Raw genomic sequence first — 24956 nt, 5'->3', positions numbered from 1 at the left:
CTCATGGAGTCAAGCTATCCTGGCTGATGACGGCTGATAGCCAGAAACCGGTCCTAGGATGCTTGATTCCGGTCCAGGGAAGACATGGCTTGGCAGTTCGGGCTGGACTGTTCCCATGAGGGACAGGGTCAAGACTGATTTGCATATGGCCATGTCTAAACTGGGGTGGTGTAGTGGGCAAAAGAACGATGGATTTAACCCAGATCTCTTGACTGGGGGAGAATGTATGCATTGTCAGCATTCCGTCCATCATTTGTTTGTTGTAACGCCAAACTGTGGGGTGGGCATCTTTAGTCTGCCCTGCTCGAAGCTCTCCAATCAAATCAGTTTTAAACAAACATTGGCAAAGCCAACAGGCCTGGCCCTGGCAGGCTGTTGTGATGGTTACGTTTTTTTGCTGCAAGACTCTACTGTAGAGGTTACAGAATGTATTAGAAGTAACCTTGACCTAGAAAAACAAACCGGACTTCATTCTTCTTGATCTATGTGCTGCATTTGACATGGGGCCCGTGATATCTTGTTGGAGAGGTTGGAGGAGACTGGCATTGTGGGGAAATCTTTGCAGTGGATCAACTCTTTGTTGACAAATAGACAACAAGCAGTATTTTACCACCTAGCACCTCTTGTTATAGCGAAGTAAGACGTGGTGTTCCACAGGGGTCGGCCCTCAGCCCCACCCTGTTTTCACATACCTGGCTCCGTTGGCTTTAGAAGTTCACCCTCAGGGTTTCACCGTAGCATCATATGCAGATGATACTCAGTCGATGCATTTCAGCAACTGGGTGACACTACGATTACAAATTTTCAGAGAAGTCATTCGGCGGTAGCAGGCTGAATGCACAGCAGGTGTCAAATCTGAATTTCTAGTCTTTGGAAAGGTAACACCACTGGACATACAGAAACGATAACCATCAGAGCTGGGAGAATCTCTGACTCTCACATCAGTGGCCAGAGATCTAGGGGTGCTATTGGACACTGAACTATCATTTTAGCCAGAGGTGCAGTCAACTGCAGCTTTCTGCTTTGCCCTATCAAAATCTTTGAAAAAGACGTAAAAGTTTCTCCCGCTTCATTGTCCATGCCTTACTTACATCCCAGTTGTATTATGCCAACATACTGCACCTGGGTGCACCAAGGAAATTGATAAAAGTGCAAAAAGTGGCAGCAGACTGGTCTTGAACTTCCTAAAAGGCGGCCCATCCGGAATGCGCTGGAGCGGTTGTATGACAGAACCCCGCATGCATTTACCCCGCATGCCTTTACAAGCAGTCACTTCCCTGACTACGACATTACCACACATTACTTTACCACACAAGTCTTTACAGCGACTTACCTTAGGGGGCGCTGGACCTTGGGTGGCACAAGGGCAACACAAAACCTTCTTAAAGCTGGCCCACAGTTTATACACACTAAGATAACTTAAAAAGGTTAAAGAATGGAAACAGAAAAAGCATTGGCAAAGTTTGATAATAGCCTACCATCCCTGGCACTGAAGTGGGCGCTCAAGAAAAAATGCTGTCACTCATAGTGGTAGCGAGCCAATGGATGAAGTGGGTTCACCCATTGCCCCCCGGTGATGCTGTGGTGGGTGGAAGCATCATGTAACTGGCAGTGGAAAAGACATGGGCTGATCCACACCCACTCTGGTGTGTACTTTACTATTTTTATTTTTTTAATTACATGATGCTGGTGAGACAGCTATAGGTCCAAACATACAATTCCCACTAGCTATTAAAATCCCTAAAAAAATGCGTACAATCAAAAATAAATATTATAAGATTTTGAGGGAGCTGAAAAGAACATGGCTTCCTTAGTGGTAAAAATTTTATTTTGTTTTTAATATTTTTTTTATTAGTTTTCAACAAGCATTATACAATTAAATAGTGCAGACCATTGGTCCTTGGTAGCACAGAATTAACTTTCATGTTGGTACACTACTTTCTCTATTAATCAACATGTATAACTTCTTTATGTCCCCTAGCCCCATGTTGTTTGGTGCAGTGCTTCATTTGCCTGGTGTTTTCTGGTGCTTGGCACCAACAGTTATTTGAAAACAACAGCACTTTCCTATTGCGGTCCACCACATAGTGGTGCTGTTTACTTTGGAGCAGAAAAAGTGTTCAATATACTAAAAAAAAAAAAACATGGGGCCAACCTATAGGTACAGCGAGAGGTGACCGGTAATGACATTGGGCCCTGGCACTTATATTTTCACTCTTAAACACTGGTTTGGTGCTTGGAGACTTTAGTTATCATATATTGATATACTGTCGGGTAGAGTGGACCCCTGGTGACGTCATGCAGTGGGTCTTGAATAGGGCGTGGCTAGTGTTAAAGAGAGTCCGGTAGGGGTCCTGGGTGCTTTCTAGTCCTTGGCCTCCCCCCTGTACGTTCAGTTTGCACTGGAACTTTGCACCCCAGTAGAAATTGTGCCCCACCATGCGCGATCATGGTGGAAGGGTGTCATTTTTCACTTCCAGTTTAGTAATATACTCACCCCATATGCTGCTAGCTGGTCTCCTCCACCCTTTCTGTTGATCTAGTGTCTTGATATCCGCCTCTGCTTTGGCCCACTTGTGTTGGTCCCGTAGCCAGCTATCTACATCCGGTGGCTGGCTGTCTTCTCATGCCATAGCTATCCACAACTTGAATAGTAGAATTTCTAGATGTACGGTCGGTGTTTGGCATCAGCCGTAGGAGACACAGTTTGGGGGTGCCACGCACAGTCGACCAAAAAAGTCCAACACCGTATTTCTCACTGTCCCCCACATCGGGCATATCCTCAGACAAGTCCATACCATATGGTAGAATCCAGGCTCTAGTTGCCGGTATCTCGAACAGTCCAAGGATGCCCCCACATACATGTGCTGTATGTGTTTCGGGGTGAGTTATGTCTGATGGAGATAGTTAAACTACGTGTACATGGAATCTCTGGTTCCGCGAGACCCATTTGACCATCCCCCTAATTTTCTGCCACTGTTCGTCATGAATTTCCTGCCCCAGATCTGTTTCCTAGGTGGCTTTGGGTATTGGGCAAGCTGTGCAGTTTTGTGTGTTGAGTAGGTTTGGGCAAAGTTTGCAGAGTTGCACTATGTGGAGTTCCGCAAAGTGCCCAAAAAGCTTGGCTGCGCTACGTGGAGTTTCGCTAGCGGCGGAGTCTGGCGCATCGCGATGTTTACGCTGAGTTTTAGCACCAGGAGTTTCTCCCGTGCTGTATAATCAGCGCTAACGGCATCACGTAGAGCACCATAGGGCACTGCGTCTTTATACAGCTTGAGTAGATTTTGTACTTGAGCAGCAGTTTCCTTAACGCGAGCGGCAGCTTTCTCCATGCGAGCAGTAACGACCGCCCGCCAGGAGAGGTTCTAGCACGTGATTGCTCTTGCTCGCGCTCACCAACTTAACATTGGCGAGCCACTCTAGAGAAAAAACTCAGCTCAGTGTTACCAGGTTTTCCGGTACTCTGCGCAGAGCATGGAGTGGGCAAAACTCTTCGAACTCTGCTGGCGGAGCGGAATTCTTCTCCCATCCCCAGTGTTTTTTAGGCTGTATAGGCCGTAATAGGTCTCCCTGGCATGCAATAGGATCCCTCGGAGGGCACCGATGACGACGGCTCCGCCCCTCTTTATCCTCATCGGGTCGTAACTCCGTGTATGATTGCATTATATGTGATGAAGTGGCCCACGACGATGCTATATGTTTCTTGTATGCCTTGAAACGCGCACATTCTCCCCTTGGACGTATGGGTCTTCGATCTGGGTCCCATCGGCCTCCCTACAAAGTGCCACTACATGTCTCAGGGGGGTGTCTCTTGAGTCCGAGAATGCTCACAGGTCTACTAATAGGTTGTATGGGGGCGCAGCTCTGCATGTGTGTAGGTATTGGAGCCAGCATGTTCGTGACGTTCTCATTTGGGGGTTTCATCGTCTACACGTCCAGTTGGGGCCATCATCCATGCCATGATCGATTGTAATTCTTTTTTTATTATTTAAAGCAGTAGGTCTTAATAAAGAGTTTCTAAAACCAGGAAACTGGGGGCAGACGTAAAACATCTTTAAAGTCTTGAAAACCATTGCAATATATGAGGCAAATTTCTCACACTCAGCGACCTTCACCATGCACATTCCAGTTCGTAATCAAAAAAGTTTATTAGGTAACTTGCTACCCATAACATATTTAAAAGACGTCACATATAGCCATTATCCGTGAAAATCATACAGTCAACTAATTACACAATATTACTAAAAACTATCCTTAATCAGTCGAAACTTCCAGTGTCAATAATCAAAAAAATAATTTAAATCCCACGTCCATATAAAGTCATGTTTCTCACAAATTGGAATGGTAAGGCACTTTCTTTCCGGATTATACCTTGTGCAGTTCATTGGAACATAAGGTAATGCACCTAACTCCTCACAATGTCTTTATCAGCCAGAACCAGGATTCTTCGTCGTGGAATCTTTGATTCCATCATTCAACATTTAGGTGCCGATTACGAACCGGTAAAAACCGGGTACGACCCGTCGGTCGGAGCGTTTTCCCCGTCCGACTCGTACCCGGTCGTAAAACTTTACAAACATGGAATTACGATTCGCACGGAAACACCATTTCCGTACGAATCGTAAAAAACACCGACCGACGAAAATATACATACGAATGTGATCCGGGAATGCTGCGACGTGACGTCGGGACGCTTTCAGGCAGCGTTTCACGACCCAGGAATTACGATTCGAACCGACAGCAGTCCGGACGGCAATATTTTCACGGCACCCAAAAAGTGCCGGAAAAGCGAAGTACGGCGCGAATCGACCAGAGTAGGTGGCCCGGTACGCACCGTACCCCCCACCCCAGCCCCCGTGAGTACGCGCCGACCCCCCCCCAGCCCCCGTGAGTACGCGCCGACCCCCCGTAGCCCCCGTACGTACGCGCCGACCCCCCCAGCCCCCGTGAGTACGCGCCGAACCCCCCGTGTATGTACACCCATGTACGTTCGAGTCGAACCCCCCGTGTATGTACACCAGTGTACGTTCGAGTCAAACCCCCCGTGTATGTACACCCGTGTATGTGTCGAACCCCGTGTAGCGCTGGGGGTACGCACCGTACATACACGGGTGGGGGTACGACTCGAACGTACACGGGTGTACATACACGGGGGTTCGACACGTACACGGGTGTACATAGACGGGGGTTCGACTCGAACGTACACGGGTGTACATACACGGGGGGTTCGACACGTACACGGGTGTACATACACGGGGGGTTCGACTCGAACGTACACGGGTGTACATACACGGGGGGGTTCGACTCGAACGTACACGGGTGTACATACACGGGGGGTTCGACACGTACACGGGTGTACATACACGGGGGGGTTCGACTCGAACGTACACGGGTGTACATACACGGGGGGGTTCGACTCGAACGTACACGGGTGTACATACACGGGGGGTTCGACACGTACACGGGTGTACATACACGGGGGTTCGACTCGAACGTACACGGGTGTACATACACGGGGGGGTTCGACTCGAACGTACACGGGTGTACATACACGGGGGTTTGACACGTACACGGGTGTACATACACGGGGGGTTCGACTCGAACGTACACGGGTGTACATACACGGGGGGTTCGACTCGAACGTACACGGGTGTACATACACGGGGGGGTTCGACATGTACACGGGTGTACATACACGGGGTGGTTCGACTCGAACGTACACGGGTGTACATACACGGGGGGGTTCGGCGCGTACTCACGGGGGCTGGGGGGGGGTCGGCGCGTACTCACGGGGGCTGGGGGGGGTTCGGCGCGTACTCACGGGGGCTGGGGGGGTTTGGCGCGTACTCACGGGGGCTGGGGGGGGTTCAGCGCGTACTCACGGGGGCTGGGGGGGGTTCGGCGCGTACTCACGGGGGCTGGGGGGGTTCGGCGCGTACTCACGGGGGCTGGGGGGGGGTCGGCGCGTACGTACGGGGGCTGGGGGGGGGTCAGCGCGTATGCGGGCACGTCTCCATGGTTGCTATGGGAGTTCGGTGCGGACGGTGTTTTTTCCATACAGTTGTAACATCGGACGCACGGGATGGATCGTGATTCCGCGGTCGGACTTCACTTTTTACATTTGTACGGTAAATCGTCCGAGGACGTGTCGGACACATTTTCCGACCCGAGGACGTGTGGGGAATACTTCCCAATGCGATTCGTATGGACTTTTTACCATGCGAATCGTGATTGCCAGTTTGTACGGCACTTGTACGATTCGTACGGTAAAAAGACCGGATACGAGTCGTACGGGGAAATTTTTTACCGGATCGTAATTGGCACCTTAGTGATTGTATAGTAAGGACAGTGACGCACAGAGATCATTTCTATACCTAAAGGTATTGCACAAGGCAGGCTTTGTAGAAATATACTGCACATGTGAGCTGAAAGTGCTGACCTCTGACCCCACTTTACATATTCTTCTTGCACTCAGTAAGGGAACGTGTTACAGCAGCTTCAGTGCATGAAAACAACTTGTATTTTGTCTTCGGTGTAACAAGAAACTGCTGTTTATTTGTCGCTCAGGGCGTTTTTCTCAACAATAATTCCCACGAGGCCGAAGCTGTCGATGTTTGTTTAATTTTTGTCATTAATCAGATTAGAAACCGGACTCCCAGGTATTCCAGGGTGAAGCCTCATTCTTATCGAATGGCTGCCACTGGGGCATATTTTGTAAAAACCCAAATACTTTTCATCATCCTCCAAGAAATGTTTTGAGACTTTTGAATTCTGTAATTAAATCCAATATTGCAGACAGTAGGGTAGCCAGGGTATCAGGGGCTCTAGTGCAAAAAAAGGACCTGTCTCCCCGGGTTGCAGTTCTAATGATAAAATACAGCAATAATCAGAGTTCAGTGACTCCTTTGCCTCTAGGCATTGGAGCCACTGCACCTGCTGTCCACTGGAAGCCACGCCCCTGCATACAGAAGGGTTGGTACCATTTTTGATCATGTACCTGCGAGTCGGCGGGCTCTGTTCTGGGGAGCCAGGAGCCTCCAGGGGTCCCTCTTGTTTGTCACCTGTTGCCTTCACCAATTTATACTGTACTCTAAGGTACAGCAGGCGGGCAGCGTGGTGGTCCAGTGGTGGTGCAGTTTAAAGGCTCACATGTGGGCCTTAAACAGAACCGCTGCGGGACCGCCAGTGCACGTTCCTGCACGGCATGGACTAAGCAGTCCATGCCATGCAGGAATAGGGTGCATGCACACAGAGGGGCACAACATATATTGTATTGTATTGTAATGGCATTTATATAGCGCTTACTACCCCTGATGAGGCATCAAAGTGCTTCACGCCGGGCAGCATGCTGCTCCGGGACCCAAGGTTGATGGTTAGTTTGGTGTTATTGTTTACTGTTTGTTATTTTTTGGGATTAGTCAAAGCAAACCTTTCCATGCAGTCATTTCAGCTTTATATGGTGGACTAAAATATTAGCGGTTGGTCACGATCATTAGTCAGAGGGGTGAACTCAAACACATGGGGCCGATTCCGATCCTGGAGAAACCGGGTACGAATCGTCGGACGGAGCGTTTTCTCCGTCCGACTCGTACCCGGTAAAAACACCATACAAACATGCAAGTACGTTTCGTACGGAAACACCATTTCCGTACGAATCGTACAAAACACCGACCGACACAAAAATACATCCGAATGTGATCCGGGACAGTGCATACGCGACATGCGGACGGAGTTAGGCAGCCTTTTACGTACCAGCAAGTACGATTCGTACCGACAGCACTCCGGACGGCAATATTTTTACGGCACCCAAAAAGTGCTGGAAAAGCCAAGTACGCCGTGAAACGTGAGGAAAAGGGGGCCCGGAACGCGCCGAACACCCCCCCAGCCCCCCCCGCAGATGTATGCGCCGGACCCCCAGCCCCCCCGTGGACGGACGCGCCGGACCCCCTGCACCCCCGCGGATGTACGCGCCGGACCCCCAGCCGCCCCGCGGATGGACGCGCTGGACCCCCATCCCCCCGCGGATGTACACGCCGGACCCCCAGCCCCCCCGCAGACAGACGTGCCGGACCCCCACCCCGTATGTACGGCGCGGACCCCCACCCCCCCGTATGTACGGTGTGGACCCCCACCCCCCGTATGTACGGTGCGGACCCCCACCCCCGTATGTACGGCGCGGACCCCCACCCCCCGTATGTACGGTGCGGACCCCCACCCCCGTATGTACGGTGTGGACCCCCACCCCCCGTATGTATGGTGCTGACCCCCACCCCCGTATGTACGGCGCGTACCCCCACCCCCCCCGTATGTACGGTGTGGACCCCCACCCCTGTATGTACGGCGCGGACCCCCACCCCCCCCGTATGTACGGTGCGGACCCCCACCCCCGTATGTACGGCGCGGACCCCCACCCCCCGTATGTACGGTGCGGACCCCCACCCCCGTATGTACGGCGCGGACCCCCACCCCCTCGTATGTACGGTGCGGACCCCCACCCCCGTATGTACGGCGCGGACCCCCACCCCCCCATATGTACGGTGCGGACCCCCACCCCCATATGTACGGCGCGGACCCCCACCCCCCCGTATGTACGGTGCGGACCCCCCCCCCGTATGTACGGCACGGACCCCCACCCCCCGTATGTACGGTGCGGACCCCCACCCCCATATGTACGGCGCGGACCCCCAGCGCTACACTACAGTAGGGAAAGCGTTGGATAGCGTAGGGGTAAAAATTACTATTCCCACTCCAGAGAGTGCAACACCAGGGAAAGTGTTGGATAGCGTAGGGGTAAAAATTACTATTCCCACTCCAGAGAGTGCAACAGTAGGGAAAGCGTTGGATAGCGTAGGGGTAAAAATTACTTTTCCCACTCCAGAGAGTGCAACACTAGGGAAAGCGTTGGATAGCGTAGGAGTAAAAATTACTATCCCCACTCCAGAGAGATAGCGTAGTTGTTAAAAAGAACATACTTATAAATCAAATAAATATTGAAATTAAACAATGATTTATAAAAAAATTAACAATAAATAAAAAAAAATACAAATATATCAAAATTAAAAATTACTTTAATAATATTAAATACTACCCACCATATTCCCCAATAAACACACAACACACTCCACATAAATTTTAACACAATTTATTTAATTTCCAATTAATTAATAAATATCAATGTGCAATTAATATTTAATTAACAATAAATTGATTATCAATACCAATAAATAATATTTCATAAACATTAATTTGCAATTAATAATTAATTTACAAAAAAGTTAATTATCAATATCCATTTTTTAATTAAGTACTTAATTACAAATAAATTACTTCCCACCCTATTCCCCTATAAATCCACAACCCACTCCAATAATACATTAATACAAATCATATAACTATCAATTAATAATAATGAATTAACAATTAATAATTAACAATACATTAATTAATAATACCAATAATTAAGAATGAATAATGACTTAATTAAAATTAAATTACTTCCCACCCTATTCCCCTATAAACCCACAACCCACTCCAATCATAAATTAATACAAATCATATAACTATCAATTAATAATAATTAATTAACAATACAATAATTAATAATACTAATAATTAAAAAATAATAATTACTTAATTAAAATAAATTACTTCCCACCCTATTCTCCTATAAATGCACAACCCACTACAGAACTAAAACACATTTAATTAAAAATAATTAATAATTCTTAAAAATATTATTTAATTTACTATAATTAAATTACTTCCCACTCTATTCCCCTATAATCCCACAATCTGCTACAGTATATAAAATGCATAATTTATTTTAAAAAAAATTACTAATTAAAAAAAAATATATACATATATTTTTTTAAAAAATACAATACTTAACAAAAATATAGGACACATACAAATAAAATACATACTAAAATACATAACACTAACATAAATATCGATATTATTAACATCAATAATTTTACTATCGATATTACTAACATCGATATTTGTAACATCGATATTTCTTATCTTAAGTTCGATATACTGGTTGTTGATCTTCTTGATGTCGATATTCTGTCCCTACGATATTTAAAACTCTATATAAATGTACTTCGATATTTAAAAATCAATATTTTGACTGTTCACCGGTATGCATGGGTGGAACAGTACTGCATTTGTTATCAGAGGAACTTATTCTCTCATTTATGCGCCGGCAATATTTCTCCCACTGTCAGACAAAGCCCATTATTTATTTATTAATTTCATCGTATAATAAAATGGGCATGTTATGTCTGTCTTGGAGAAAGCTTGAAGATCAGCAGAAGCTAGTACTTTTCTGTGTGACTGTGCGGCAAATGTAATGATTGCTTTAATCATAAACACAACGAAGGGATGCTTTTTCATCATTAGGGTCCTTAGCTCAGCATCGCCATCCATTTTGAGGGTGTGGGGGCCTGTCGTATTTTATGTTTCTTGGCAGAGGGCTGAGGGATTATTTCACCAAGAGGGGTACTCGCTCATTGGGAAATCGCGTTGTAAATGTGCAAACTCACTAGACAGGGAAAGCTTGATAGAGCCATAATAACTTCAAATATAGTCAAGGTAATGGACAAGAGCATTAATTAGCTGAGAAATGGCCATGCAGAAAAGGGCATTTCAAAGGTACCGTGATGGATATTGAAATGCATGCCATCACTTAGTTCTTCTGCAACAAACCCTATCACAGAATGAAATTAACCAAGCCCTTGCCCGTTTCTTGGCAGAGCCATGACAAATTTCAATCCTCTGCCATAATAAATGTGAAGAAAATATTGTCATTGAGAAATGCTATGCATGAAGGAGCACATGCAAATGCCAGAGCTCGCTTTTTTGTCCTTATGCTTCCTTAAAAAATAGCAGCCCAGCAAAATGCATTCTGTGCTCTTCCGCTTTATTTAATGCCATCATTTAGCATTTTATCGAATTGAAATATGGCACACTGTTGACCAGATGCAAGCACGTCTGTCGTTATTTGTTTATCTGACATGAGTTACCCTTTGAAAAGTTTAACTATTGCTCTGTTCGGGCTGCTAAAGGTAGGAATGGCGTCTTGTAAATAATGGTGATACCTGGATATGAATTATGTAAATTCACGCAAAGTACCTCTGTATATGCAATATTCTGTGTCAACTGTACAATCTAAATGGACATTTTGGTTGCGCAGTTGGTGTTACTACTTTTGCTTCATGCCTTGATATATTGTACAGGCCGAATGCGGGTTAGGACTCTGCGAGCAATAAAGCGCAGCAGTCTGGTCTCCCCCTGCCATCTTTGTACGCCGAACGGCTGCCAAGCGTTATTGCACAAGGTGCGCGAACGAAGGAGAGACAAGACCAGACGGAGACCACACCCCGTGACCTGTGGTGTGGCCAGGCTTGAGTCTCATATGACCTGACTCTGAGGCCGAGCCTTGTTGTCACGTTGTGTGGTCCAGTGGTCAAATGGGGGAATCTGAAGGGCACAACATGAAAAGACAACTGTCGCAACAGTTGAAATGCTTCAGCTGATGTGTAAGGCACGAGTCTCCTGTGCTGTGAAACTGAAGGAGGAGTAGACAGCTAAACAAGCCTTCTTGCCTGTGTGCCTGCTTCCCAGAAAGAAATGTATATGTGTGCAACTGGTCAATCTGCAAATGTAAAGGGTTCTTAGAAGCCGGGATTGGCTTTAATGGATGGAATCACTTGAAGCTTCCTGAAAACTCTTTATTGATGTCATAACTACGTTTTCACACGTGCCTTATTAACCTTGCTTTCTCAAATATGCTTGAACATGCACCACTTGCCCACTCTTTTTTCAAAATTTTCGAACCCCTCTAATGGAAGTCAGGCTCGCTCTCTGCGCTCGCTCACCGCTGGGCACTCATTGCCAACTTTTACGCCTCGCCACTTTTAAATGTCACCGGCCACCACTGGGCAGAGGATGGCAGGGAAGGAGAGGGACATTTGAAAGAGAGAAGAAAAAAAGGGAGGCGATAAACCAAAGTTTGAATTAAAGGCCAGTTTTTAAAATGCAAGATTTAAGGAATATAGTGAATATTTTAGAGACAGCATGGAGTTTGAAGATGCTAAATATAGAAACATTATTTACTTGTGAAGATTGTGCTATATTGGAAATGTTATTAGATACTAGAAACAGGTTAACCATCTCTCCATTGCTAGACTACTGCTAGACCACCGATCCAGCCAGGCCAGTCGATGAGCTCAAGGGCTTAGGGGGCAAGATATGTTCTTCCAAAGCAGTATCAATTTTTTACTCCCTTTATCTGGTAACACTGTCTACATAGGACTACAATGTTCTATATGGGGGCGACAAACAAAGGTCTTCAGCGTCTGGTGGCTAATGTATATTCTACAATGTATGGCATAAGATGTAAAAGTGAGAGGAGATAGAATGCAAGGCCCAAGGGGAAAAAAGCTTCTAACAAATCCGAAATGACGCCACATAACAAACTTTCTTAGTGACAAAAGTAGAACTAAAAACATTACTGAGAGTGGAAAGCAGACCACGTGCTGTTTCCAACCTAACATAAGGTTGAGAAACAGTTGATATTGCGCTAAGGAGGCGAGTGACCCAAGACTTGAGTGCAGAGAGGTGCACTATGGTAACAAGAATTCAGTGTGCCACTCTGCATGCACCCGTGTGGACAGGGCCAAGAGGGGGCCAGGTAGGGCCACACTGCTGCAGGGTTTCCTCTGACTTAGGCAGTGCTTAGTTTGAGCCTGTGTTTTCTTGTGCTCGTCACCGACACTTACTTGTCAACACCGGCACTTATGACAGTCTACCACATGATGGCACTCTCTCTTTAGTTAAGAGATGAGCAAAACAATAGCTGTTAATTAATATAATTTACAATAAAAATGACTTATACCTGCTGCTGAAGCCATTCTTAAAGCTTTGGGGGGGGTGTAATAGTCTCAACTTTCACAATTGTGGGAGTGTGATGGTAGTAGTTTTGTTGGTACCGTCACGGAGCAATGGGCGGTGCAAACTATAGGGGGCTTCTGAGGAGGGCCCTGGCACCAAATATTATTATTCTTTTTTTTACCAATTGAGCACTGGCCTTAGGGTCGAACGAGGCTCCTGCCGGCAGACCCCCTGATTCCAGGGGTGCTCTGTGTACTTACAACTTAAATGATAATATAGAATGTATTCGCGAAGCAACAATTTCCTCTTGGTCTGTATTTAGAGCATTGTTTTTCCGACACCTAAATCAGATAGCACTTTGCTGTGACAGTAATTAAAGGAGTCTAGGAACAGTCCCTTTATTATTATATGAAGACAGGATCACAAAGGGCTTTCTGCAGGCCAGCTGCTTGCAAGTGAGTCCTGGAAGCACCAGAGCTCTTTGTAGAACATTCCATGACCTACCATTCCAAGTCAGCTCAAAGCTACAGGGTACCTCCCTTTCATGGACCTACAACATAAGATTCAAATAAGATTTCTCGTGGAACGTAACACAAAAGAAACAGTAAAATAACCTCTAAACATCACATAAGAACACAGATAGAATAGCTCCTCGACTGTACATATACAAATAACACGAAATACTGACTTGTCACCATTTGTAGGGGGTCAGATGTAGAAGTTCATAGAATGTAAATACTCTTAAGAATGCTGGACGCAACCATCAAGGCACTAGATCCCCACACAAAGTCACCGAACCTATTAGGCGCTCTGCGAGATGCTGGAAGCGTGCGATTGTGTGTTAGACACAGTGTCCACATCACCGTTCTCCTCGTGGAGTCTTGACTGAGTGAACGACTGCCGCCCGAAGCCTGACTCTGGTTCTCCACCTCACGTCCCTACGTGGCCAACGGTTCCTCATCAGTCATCGACATCAAACCCTTGCAACCGTCCACACTTTCACGTACATCACTCACTCCTCTTTATTTTCATACGAAGCCGCCCGTCTATCCATTTTCTAACTATCCCGTTGCATGAATAATCTTCATCTTGACTGGACCCTTAAACCTCGCCAATCCAGAAGACACTCTCACGGAGATAGGGCTTGATTTAGATCTTGGCGGATAAGTTACAGGGTTGTGGAAATCCCGTCCGCCGAAATATAAATTGCATTATATCCAATGAGATTTATAGTTTGGCGGACGGGGAATCCATCCACGTTGTGACAGAGTAACCCATCCACCAAGATCTAAATGAGGCCCTTGGTCTTGACCCAATCTCCTTTCTCAATTTTCCGCTGAGAGCCGTCTTCAGCGGGCTCAGAGCACTTCTTACCACCCTCTGTCCACTTGTGTAACCAACATGGTACCACCATGGATCCATCCGTACTACCTCCCATTTTGTAAAATGGAGGACCTACAGTTTGACTCCATACCATGTATCTTACAGTCTCATCCTGGTTGGCAACTCTGTTGTGGCAGTAATCAAAGGAGTCCTGAAACAGATCCTTAAAGTTTTTCAGAAGACAGGCTCATGACGTGTGTCCCGGAGGCCAGCTGATTGCAACTGACTCCTCAAACCACCACTGCACATTCCATAAGCTGACATTCTAAGTCAGCTTAAAGCTTCGAAACACTACTACCAAGACGAGAGGTGTACTTTATTGAAGTCATCAAGAATGGAGTCAATGATTAGAGTGGCAGACCCTGATGCAGAGGTCTAGCCCGGGACCAGGGTTCAATTCCCCGCTTCGGCGGGTCTTAGGCTCAAAAATTCCACGGACCTGATAATTCTCGCCTCGGTGCCTATTCCAATCATGGAACCCACTCTGCAACTCTGGGCAATAGCTTGCTTAATCTCCACAACGGTCCCCACAACGCTAAGGATGCCTGGCCTCCACCTTGGGGGTGCCCAGGAGTGGATGCCTCACAGGGAAAGCCAGGATGGGTTCCACAGCGGTATTCGTACAAGCGCCTTGAGACCCTTGCGGGTGAGTAGTGCGCTATACAAGTATCAAATTTAAATTTATGATCTCATTCAAGGTGTCTGACCCTAAGCTTACCTCTGTGTATTTTTGCCCTATCTTTGTGACATGAGTTCTGGCACAATGAAAGCTGTGTTTACACCAGACCTAAGAGGGCCCATGCACGTTGCCAAAATGAGGGAAGTGCCCATATTTTAGATAATTTGTCAAATGTTAGAAAGCTACAAAGACACTTCACAACACTGCTAGTAAGTCACCTGCAGAACCGCTGTTGGGAACGAAAACAAGAACTCGGATTCCACAAGCAAATTTGCCAAACATCTGCTGACAAACAGAAGTTCATCATGTGGTCAGAGAGTGAACGGAGAGAGGAGAAAATGAAATCCCACGAAAACAGAAGTCAGTGACCCCACTGCCAAAAAGATCCGCTACTGGTCAAAGCCAGGACTCACAGAAAGCAGATTTATCTTTCAGTCTTGATACATACTTTGTTAGTCCATGATCATTGCATAGAGACACAGACATACCAAGGTCATACATGGCCACACTCAAAATTCAAACAGGAGACACCTGGTTGTTTTGCCAAAATGGCTTATTTGAGATTTCTCTCACTCACAATTTCCTCCAATTCAATACAAGCAAACAAGTAAATAAAAATCCTAATATTGATTTTTCTTAGTGTCCTTCTCATCTGTTCCCAAATGCTGGCATGTATATAAGTCTTAAAACTCTGTTTATGCTTAACACAGTTTGCTGTCAGCTTCCTTCAGGGAACGAAGAAAGACAAAGGCTCTGAAGGGCCACTAGAGGTAGGTGACTTTGAGCATAAAATGTCTTCTTCCTCACTTCCTCACCAACCTCTCCCAGCACTGAACCATAAGGCTCAAATACTGGCTGTAATGTCTACAGCAAGGGACTAGCCAGAACATTAAAATAACCCCTACACGAGCCATAGCTCTCACCACACTGAGCACGAGGCAAGCAAACCCTTCCATAGATCCATCTATAGCATTGTATTCATCTTTTCACCCATCCATTCTTTCAACTCTTCTCCATCTGTCCATTCTTCATCCTTCCATTCATTCACTCTTTAACCTACTGATACTTTAGCTCTTACGTCCATTCTTTCACCATCCGTTCTATACATCCTTTCACCCATTCATTCTTTCACAGGTCCTTCATTTCACTCTTCCTTTATTCTCCCATACATTTCACCCTTTCTAATGTCTTCCCTTCATTTCACCTTTTCTTTCTTCTTCCCCTGCATTTCATCTTTCCTTACTTATCATCTTCATTTCACCCTTTCTTTCTTCTCCAGTTCTTTTTTCTATTTACCCATCTTTTGTCTCACATCCTTACTACCTTTTTTCCTTACATTTCTTTCGCATGCTCACTTTTTCTATTTGAGCCGCTCTCTGTTTACCCCGATATTCTTTTAAAAATAATTTCCTCATTATTCATTCTCTATTTCCTATGCTGTGCATATCAGCCCACCTACCACAACCCTATGCCATGGTATTGTCTAACAGTATTATTTATGAGCACATTTTCTACAGACCTGCACAGAGACGAGGCATATAAACAGTTAATGTTTAGTAGAACACAGTTCATCAGCCCTGAGCCCATGGTGCCCAGTGGCAGCCCCCACCTTAAGCTGCTTAAGTAAGGTGGTTCCCTACGCCACTGACTTACTGTGTGCTTGTTCTCCCGAGGGTATGGTGCAGGGTACGGCAGTCTCATGCTAATCATGGAAAAAAGCAGACGCGCTTCCCATACATTCCATCGTCTTCAGCCTGCCCATGCACTAATCATACATCAATGTGTGCACTGTTATATAATGGAGAATGTTGCTGAGAAGCTGCCTGTAACACGATGTGTTAAACTGACTGTGAAACTGGGGTACCAGGTTTGAGTCTTGGCATTGGAGCACCATCCTGTGATCCTGGGAAAGTCAGGGCTATTGTGCTTTTTTTTAAAGAGTGCATTAGTGCTGAATGCATCTTAGTCCTTTTTTATTATTACTAATTTTAGCCATGCTGCACAACAGCCACACTGCTTCACAGCATGGCTATGAATCATTCCCAAAGTCAGCAATGCCCGTGCTGTGCAGCATGAATAGAAGGCAATGGCAGAACCAATAGTCTCAAAGGCAAGACTGATTGGGTTTGCCAATGCTTGTTAGGTCTCGCCCACCCCTGTATTTCTGAGCGAATCAGTTATTCTTCCCATGCATGAAAAAGAAAAAAAATATGACATTTGGTAAAAGATTGTATCACATAAAGAAAGCAATTGGGCCCATGTCATAAAGAAAAGGTATTTGTTGTCACAATGAACATCCATTTCAAAGGATAAAAGGACTCCTTTGAAGTGTGTGTAACAGAGTAAAACACAGATACAAATGGCAAGAGGATCAACAAGGACTACAGGGAAGAAGAAAAAATAGAAACAGTACTTCAGTCACAGCACAAGAAGTTGAAGGACAGCAATCAAGCTGACGTGATCAGTAATTGGTTCATGCTCCAGCCAAAAGAGGAAGAGAAGCTGGCCAATTCAGAAAGCCGCAAATGAGAGTGACAATTAAGTCAACTAATGTTAAGCAATGGACAGGCTGCAAGCCCATTGTGGTATACAATATTTCTCGCAAGCGAAGGTGCATGCAGGGCATGTGCTGTCGCGGGTTAGACCTAAAAATTAATGTGTCCCTATTTGATGTAACTGGTGCTCATGTAAAGCATTCCAATATCTGCGTGTCGAGTTTGTGCTACACAAACCTGAAAAAGAAAATTACAGGAACCATGTAGCTTTTTTTCCATGTCCAGATATGTGTTTTTGAGTAAGCAGCAAGGCATTGTGTTATATGGACATTAAATAAACATACTTGCCAATAAATCCGACTCAGGCAGGACACTCCTGATTCCTGAAGCCAAAAATGGCTTTATTTTGGCTGCCTCTGCTCCAGCGCTGAATACCAAAACCCCCTTTCTACGTCACAGACCACAGATCTCTTCAGCCACATTCATTCACTCATTCACTGGTGGGGCCCATAACACCAATCATTCATTCTACTTTAGATCAATGGTCCTCGAGAGAGGGGAATCCTTTCTCTATTCCATGCGCTGGAAATGGGAGGAAAATGCACAAATCCCCTGATGAGTAACAAGTTCACCTATTCCTCCCTACCTCACCAGAGTCTCAATACTCTTTAACCTAGCAATTCCTCCCATGGATAGGCCATGGATCAGCTGAGTTGCTGGGAAAAGCGACACTTAATTCTTCTAAACAACATACATCAATACACTTTAAATAATAACCCGACACAGTCCTTAAATGAATTGAAATGCTTATCTAAATAAAGCATAAGAAAATCATAAAGCATTCAATATTTTGATTCGCATATTTACCTAATCTGGCTAAATGGCGTCCTCTATGTCAAATTCAAATCTTTCGTCTCTATGCCCATAAATCGATCAATCAGTTCGTAAATTATTTGGGCATCTGATCAGTCCATCAGAGTCTCTGGCAAGCAGCTGTCCAGCAGTGTCACCGTCCTCTCCGTCAGCATAACGTCAGGAAAACAAGCTAAAGCACGACAAGCTATTGACCCTCTCTAGTCTACTTCTGTTATAGTAAAATCAACAACAAAATGTTACAATACATGTTTTTTAAACAAATTTGATTGGTTGAACCAGGATCATTCTTCCTGATTCTCATGCGCTCGATGTTTCATTAGATGTAATTCGCAATTTACTAATAATTTGCAACAGTTACTAGTCCATTCAGGCATTTTGGTTCCCATACGGGTTTGTGTCCATGGTGTCATCAATTATAACAGTTCTTAGTTTAAGGAAGTCCATTGTCTGAGGATTGGCACTCCTCCCGGTGCGACCTTCATGAGTACAGTCTGCCTGGGGTCAGGAAGAGGTTATTGTTGCTCATCTTTTAGCGCAGGCGCACTTCACTCAGTGACTTCTGTATCTCGTCTGTCCGTCAAAATAGGGATGGCAGCCATTTTCTGGCCACTCCAGAAAGGTCAACTTAAGCAAAGAAACACAAAACGCAATTAATACATGAAAGTGACTATTAAAATGTTATTCCCTCACTAAACCCTCTATGTGTGTGTATTTATCTAGCAAAAGCAACACGCATTGCGGTTTATACTCACGTTTTAAAGCACAATTCACAAATCAGATCACAAAGCAACATATAACATGCTAATTCTAAATATCTCACATTAGTATGCGTATGAATATTAGTTTACGTATCAATCAGGCAATGCAAATGCGATTCCCACGTGTATTTTCTAATTAGTAATTTTGATTATTCAAACACAGCAAACCATTAATACTATTAATATTAATCAGTTATTCGTTTTAATTTTAACACGATAAAATGGAGGAGGTATACGGATTTTTAAGGAAAACCTCACTCCAGCACCTCCCACCTGAAATTGCCTCTCCTTCAATAGAAGTCAATGCGGGAAATAAATTCTCCCAATTATGTTTTTAAATCTCCCACTTTCCTTTTCTAAAATGTTGGTATGTATTCATACATGCCAAACATTGGAAGCATGAAGAACAAGATTTTGATAAATATATTGAGGGGAATTATTTTCCCTATCGACTTGTTCTAAAGTGAAGGCAATTATTTTAAGGGAGAGAAAGCTCTAATAAAGTCACATTCATTTTTTAAAGTTCTCCCTCCTGACTCGAATGTGTTGTAGGTTCACACATGCCAATTTTGGGAAAGCAGAAAGAGGGATTTAAAAAAAAAAACATAATTCGGGGGTTTATTTTCCCTATTGACTTGTATTGAAATGAGGGCAATTTCAATCTGAAGGAAGCTAAATTAAAGCCATTTTTTGGCTTTAGAAATTGTGAGTGTCCCACATACATGCCATCATTTTAGAAAATAATCACAAGAATGTATGTCTCTTTTGACTTCTATTGAGGCTTGCATCCGGTCTATTGGTATGTATGGGACTTGCAAGTGTGCTGCTGCAGGATCGAATATCAGAAATACAAATACCTCCGCACATCACCGTCGCTGACAAAATTCAGGAAGGGTCTCAAGACCTGATTCTTCAACTAATACCTGCAGCACAGCGCCTGGATACCCTTAGGGGTGATAAGCCGCTCTTTATAAGTGCTATTTGATTTGATATGAATGTATATTCTTTCCTTACCTGACAGGAGCGCAGAGAAAGCGCTATGGCAAGCAGAGAGAGCTTGACAAAAATCTTGTGCACTGACCTGCAGGAGCAGGTTATTGGCAGTGCATATTCATAGTCATACAAGACCAGAAGATTTCTCCTTTCTACAAATGATTTGGAGAAAACATTAGTTACGGTTGGGGGGTATGTGCCGCAAGTGGAGAATAAGGCTGTGCCAGTGTTCCTTTATGCGGATGACGCAGTCCTTATGGCAAGGACTGCGATCGGTCTAAAAATAAAAATTATTTCCAGCTATATTAAATTTATGAAGGATTTGGGGTTGGAGTCAAATTATAAGAAGACCTTTGTCCTGATTTGAGGCCCCACAAACACTAAGTCCTGTAGCTTGAATATAGAGGGTAAAAAGCTGGAAAGGGTTAGCTCCTTCCCGTATTTAGGTCTGGACTTCGATGAAGATTGTACGTGGCACACCTGCATAAAAGAATAGAATAACAAGATTAACACACGCAGTTGGTACCACTTATTCACTTGCAATGTCAATAGGTAAAAAGCCCATAGCCCCTATTTTAGAGAGTTATAAGCGTAAATGTATTCCGATTTCAACATATGGTGTGGGGATCTGGGGATTTAGGGATGTACAATCTATGCAGCTAGAGGAGAACAGATTTTGCGGTAGAGTCTTTCTAATGAATGCCCCCTTCTTCGCCGCATTTTCTCCTTCATATGGAGTTGGGTCTCGAGTATATCCAAGATACAATAAATGTGGCACCTTTAGCTACCTGGTGCTCCATCTGGACAAATGAAGAAGCTGATTTTAATAGGGCAATTATTAGAGGCTGTTTAAACTGTACCCGAGGCCTTTGTATCCCTTGGCTCCAATACTTTAAAACCTGTTTTACGGAACTTGGTTATCCCGCTATGTTTGAGCAGCCAGATCAAATTGTTAAAGGGGATCGATAGCAGGTTTTGGTGAGCTTCCGAAAACACAAAGATCTGTCCAGGGAATTGTCTGAAGTAGCCAAACCCACGGTCAGGGATTATTGTCTTATACAAGTTCCTCCCTACATTGCCCCGTGTCTAATATATGTAAATAATGTGTGTGAACGGAATTTGTTATCTAGATTCAGGCTGGGATCTTTTCGTTGGTTGATATGCTTCCCCCTGGGTCAGTATTCTTCAGAATCTATTATGGTCTGCCCCGTGATGAACATTTGAGTCAAACCATTTTACATTTTGTATTTTTTTGTCAATTTTATCTTCCATTTACCAGGACATTTTTAATATCTCTTTTGCGCAGACACAAATTCTCTAAGTGCAAAGTGGCTTTGTATTTTTTGCGGCAACTGAATGACCTTGATGTCTGTTTTGCTGTTGGCAGCTTTTTGAAGTGCATCTTAGCAAAAAAAAGGAGTATGCTGTTTTAACTTTAATGTATTATATCATTTTCTGCATGAAATGCATTGGTATTGCTGCTAAAATGTTTACCTGATTTAGTGACTTGTTTTTATGTCCTATTTTACCACTCATGTATTTTCTGATAATATTTGCTGCTATTGATGGCTGCAGTTGTTTCTATTTGTTGCACTATTAGATAATATTTGCTGCTATTTACGAACCCAAGCGTTTTGCACTGCCACTTTAGTTCCAAGAAGAAGTACTGTATTTGTGAGCTGTAGTATTCTTTTTAAATGGAAAATGAGTTTGTATTGGCTGTGATTGATTTTAAATGATGTTTAGATCTATGTGTATCTTTCATGTCCTGTCTTTGGAAGGACGAATAAAGAAGGAATTGAATTGATTTGATATGAATGTATATTTTTTCCTTACCTGTCAGGAGCACAGAGAAAGCGCTATGGCAAGCAGAGAGAGCTTGACAAAAATCTTGTGCACTGACCTGCCGGAGTAGGTTATTGGCAGTGCATATTCATACTCACACAAGACCAGACCCTGTTGGCTGAAGCCCACTGAGAAATCTGGCTTTTGCGTTCAGGAATTGTGAGGGGGGAGACTAGCCTTGAAATCGGTAGTCTCCTGTCTCAATCGGGGTGGGGGTGGTGGAGGCGGGGGATTGGCATGTATGCTAACACCTTAATCGGGTCTCTTGATCTGCATCAATACTGTGTCTTTGTAAGGTTACTGTGTGACTCCATGTCACTGATCCAGCGCAAAGGACACATTTACATATTCTCCTTATGTCACAGATTTGTATTCACAAACGTTCATTTATACATTCATTGGTGGGGCCCATAACACCAACACACTTCACATCCACACAAAACTCACTAGAATCTGTACTCATGAGAAGGGCAGCTGGACATGTGGGTACCTTATTATCTATCAGGATTAATTTTTGTGCTACTTTATATATACATTCTATATACACTTTTCAGAATCCTGACTTTATCATCAAGGCACTCCACTGTTTGGTCGATGGACCAACTAGTTGGACTGGTTGATGGTGAATTAGAACCTGCTAACACACAATTAAAGTCTAGGAAACATTTGATCTTTTAAATAATTAATTTAAGAACCACAAAACTGGTTTCTTGTTATTTCAATGTTGTTTATCTAAATCATTAATCAATCCCTTTAATCTTGCATTTATTTACTACAGTTCATAATTTGCAATTCAGATTTATTAAGGAGCATCAAGCATTTAGAATTTTCATTTAAGCATAAATTTAGAAAATTTACAGAAAAACATTTACCAATGAAGAGGCGATGATAGCTTCAGATCGAACAGGGAGTTATCCGCATTCGCGGGTAAAGACTCCCCTAGACAGGCTGTCTGACCCTCACCAAGGGATCAAACCGTCAGGCAAGAATACAGGATACAATGCAATATCTCTGCAAAGTCCATGCATCAATCCGCAGTATGGATTAACTCCACACCCAGACTGGCAGCATTGAACTTACTGAAATAGAAAAAGTCAGGAAATTTGAAAGAGGAACAACCACCCAATAAGAACTCCCTCTCAAAGAAAAACCCAAAGACAAACGCAACTCCAACTGCAACTCTCGAACTCCTCCCGAACCTACAACCGTAAATGACGGATGAGGGTTTATTATACCTTTTCTTGCCTTACTTCATACAAAATATGGCAACTTTAGGGGCAGACCAAATGTTCTGATTGGACAGTTCGGGGACATCAATAGTTCATTGCACTCTTCCCAGTGCAAACTGGTTCTGCATAGTGACTTGGCACATGAGTTCACGAATTGTGATGGTCCTTACGAGTCCCATGCGGGGACCAGCAAATGTATCTTTTCAAGGCAAAAGGGTCCTATTGACAGGTTCATTCTTTGTCTCTTCCTTGGTTCTCATACGCTCATCTACTGGCTTGCGGTCAAGTCCTCAACACATCGACCTTAGCAGGGAATACGATGTCAGGAGTTCATTTCACCTCGTGATCTTCAGAGCTATCTGGGCATGCGCAAAAATCATCGCATGCACATGGTGGCATCTGCTTCAGAGAACGCCATCTTGAGTACTGCGGCCTAGTAGGCCCGAATGTGAACTAAGCGAAAATAGACATAACAGCAATTAATATGTAGAAATGAAGGTTCTAATGTTCAAACCCACACTAATCCCAATATATATTAGTATCTTCCTAGCTGCAGCAACCTTTAAAGTGATAATACTTACCATACGATAACTTTAAGCCACAATGCAATCACAAAGCAGTATAAACCATGCAATTTTACTATGTTAACACAATCTAAGGTTAGTTTGCGTACCATTGTTAATTATTTAACTTTGCCATGCAATTAGCAATTTAGTCCCACGTGTATTTATATTTATCAAGGTGCAAATATTGATTAGTACCACTTCCACTTCAAACATGTTATGTAAATTAATTTTAGAATGATTACGTAATTAATTTCATGCAAATTAGAGGAGGTATACAAAATCTTGTTTTACCTTGCTCCATCATCACCAGGGACACCATTTTTCATTTCTGGCTTAAATTTATTTTGACAAATCTGTGGGATTTCTGGACTAGGCTAATGGTAGAAGTCAATTAGGGTTGCTATCTGACCGATTTTCTACAGGCACCACAAGTATTTTGATGTCAAGGCTGGGACAAAATTAACCAAAACCACCCCAATAGTTTTAGCCTTCATCTGTACATACTTCAAGCAACAAATATAAATAGAGGCTACATCTTGAAAGACAGCAAGAAAGACCCTGATGGAGAGTTATAGAGAGGCCAAGCTTAATGAGCTCGAACGAAGATCAACCACTGGTCGTTTGACAGTGGAATTCTTAGCAATAAAAGGCAGGTATAAACTAGAATTGGTTTTGGATGATATACAGCCTCTCCTCGCCAAAAAACGTTATGTCCAGTTCAGGCATGGAGTCCTCCCGTTACGTATCTTCTCCCGAAAATGGGAGTGGACTCCAAATAGGGGCTGCCCCGCATGTGACCACCCCGATGAATCTGATCTTCGTGTATTATTCTTTTGTAGGGGGTATTCAAAGGCAAGAAAACGTTGGTTAATTCAAACTTGCAGAAATCTGGGGACACATCGCTATTCTGAAGCGTACAGGATTTTTAAAACAAATATGCACGTGCCTATTGTTTACTCCATTTCACGCTTTCTTTTCAGTCTGTGGTGCACCCGAAGGGCCATCCTTAAACTACTGTCTCAGTAATTTGATAAACCAGGACCTGTATGAACAAGCTATATAACATATATCTCTGTTTTTACCCAGGGACCATTGGTGGGGTTTTAACATTGAACGAGCTGATTTGACCATCTTTTAAACTTTACTTTTTAATCTTCCATTTATATAATGAAATCAATGTACTTTTATTGGCTGTTTTTACTGTGCTTTTATGGCTTATTGTATGCCGAAATAAA

The 24956-nt window shown here is 44.0% G+C and overlaps 1 protein-coding gene across 2 annotated transcripts in view; it reads left to right on the top strand.

Moving 5' to 3' along the window:
* Positions 1-24956, top strand: part of CENPQ (centromere protein Q) — a 227049-nt gene that overhangs the window by 77393 nt on the left and 124700 nt on the right. The window lies entirely within an intron of this gene.

This window comes from Triturus cristatus, chromosome 4_1, assembly GCF_964204655.1.
Source record: "Triturus cristatus chromosome 4_1, aTriCri1.1, whole genome shotgun sequence".
In the NCBI taxonomy this organism is placed as follows: Eukaryota; Metazoa; Chordata; class Amphibia; order Caudata; family Salamandridae; genus Triturus; species Triturus cristatus.
This window is presented reverse-complemented; position numbering and strand designations above follow the sequence as displayed.